This window comes from Nerophis ophidion, linkage group LG19, assembly GCF_033978795.1.
Source record: "Nerophis ophidion isolate RoL-2023_Sa linkage group LG19, RoL_Noph_v1.0, whole genome shotgun sequence".
In the NCBI taxonomy this organism is placed as follows: domain Eukaryota; kingdom Metazoa; phylum Chordata; class Actinopteri; order Syngnathiformes; family Syngnathidae; genus Nerophis; species Nerophis ophidion.
In genome coordinates this window covers 22,937,770-22,939,763 of record NC_084629.1, presented here as the reverse complement: position 1 = coordinate 22,939,763, position 1,994 = coordinate 22,937,770, and the positions used below count along the sequence as shown (strand labels likewise).

Genomic DNA, 1,994 nt, shown 5'->3' with positions numbered 1-1,994 from the left:
GTAATTGTTACAAATTGTATCCAACATGAACAAAGTCCCACAATATTATATTTTATTACATATATATGTAAGTAGGAAGCGTGAATTATTTTGTGACACTTCGTCGTGTTTACCAGCAGAGGACGCCAGACCACGTCAAAGAGTTTACACGTCAATTTTTATATGAATGTATGAAATATGCACTTTAACAACTATTTTTCCGACATTTTCTGTCAAAACACTGAATAAGTTGACAGTCATAATGTTATCGTCATTATAGCTTTATTTCAATTATAATCTTTGTATTTAAACACGTCATTATAGGTGTACCTAATGGAGTGTCTACTGGGCTGAGGCGTATGTCAGTTAATATTATTTATCGTTCACGTGTTGTCTTCGCGTGTGTGTCCTCTCTCTTTTCAAGGACCTGCCAGAGTGTGCACACGCACGGGCGCGTCCTCGAGTGCGTGCACGCGCACTCCCGTTGGATGAGCGGCAGGCAGGAAGGCGCGCGTGCAGCTCGTGGTCGTCATCGTCGCATCTCCTTGGCGGAGGTAAAAAAAAAAAAAAAGAAGAAAAAAAAAAGTATTTTTGGCTGTTGTGTGATTGTGTGATTGTGTCGAGCACTTTTAGCGCCACCAGCGTTTGAAAGGCGATGAATGGAAATGTTTGTGTTTTCATGCCATCATCCACGCACGTTCACAACTGCTTTCTAACGTAGCTCTACTGCAGAAAGTATGCATGGAATCATCTATTCATGTAGTCATCAATTCATCTGGTCACCGTGTAATGACATGACATAATCATCTACATTTATTAATTCATGTCGTCACCTATTCATCTAATTATCTCTTAATCTATGTCATCATCCATTCATGGAGTCGTCTATTAATACATGTATACACAGTATTCATGTAGTCATCTAGTCATGTATTCATATAGTCCTACAATCATCCATTTGTATGTGTTCATTTCCTCATATACAGTCATATGACCATCTATCATCTATTCATATACAGTATATATATTCATGTACTCATCTATTCACATTTTAATAGTCACCTATTTATATACAGTACTCATCTATTCATGTATTCACACAGTCATACAATAATGTATTCATATATTTACACATCATGTAGTAATGTTTACAGTGTTTAATGTATTCATCAATCAATTGTAATACAATATTTTTTTGTAGAAGTATAAATATTCATGTTGTCATATTTTCATGTAATCAGCTATTCATGCACCCCTGTAATTATGGTGTCATTCATTCATAGTCACCACGTAAAAACATTACTACATACATATAATCATCTAATATTGCATTTATGTAATCATCCACTCATATCTGTCTATTCATGTATGTATACAGTTATACACTTATGTATTTATATGTATTCATGTACTCATCTCCAGTCAAATGATCATTGATCATTTTTTCATAGACAGGGCATATATTCATGTACTCATCTATTCACATTTTATTAGTCACCCGTATATGTAGTCATCTGTGCATGCATTCATACAGTCCAACAATCGTGTATGTCTATATTTACATATATTCATGTAGTCATAATTACACATTTTAATGTATGCATCTATCGATGTAATTATACAGTCATGCCATCATATGATCATACATTTACATAAATATTCATGTTGTCATCTATTCATGCACTGATCTAGTCAAGGAGTCGTCTATTCATGTATTGACATGTCTACATTCATATAATCATAATCATTGATTAATGAATTTATGTAATCATCCATTTTAGGTATCTCTTCATGTATGCAAGTCATATAATCATCTATTCATGTATCTATATGTATTAATGTACTCATCTGCAGTCATATGATCATCTATATTCATACACAGAATAAATATTCATGTACTCATCTATTCACATTTTGATAGTCACCTATTTATGTACTCACCTATTCAAGTATCCATACAATCATCGAGTTATATATGTACATATATTCATGTAGTCATCTTTACACATTTAACT

General features: G+C 33.4%; 1 protein-coding gene across 1 annotated transcript in view; it reads left to right on the top strand.

Moving 5' to 3' along the window:
* enox1 (ecto-NOX disulfide-thiol exchanger 1) overlaps nucleotides 1–1,994 on the top strand; it is a 60,152-nt gene that overhangs the window by 448 nt on the left and 57,710 nt on the right. The window contains exon 2 of the mRNA XM_061879576.1: nucleotides 404–533. The gene's annotated coding sequence lies outside the window, so the exon portion shown is untranslated. The remainder of the gene's footprint in view (nucleotides 1–403; nucleotides 534–1,994) is intronic.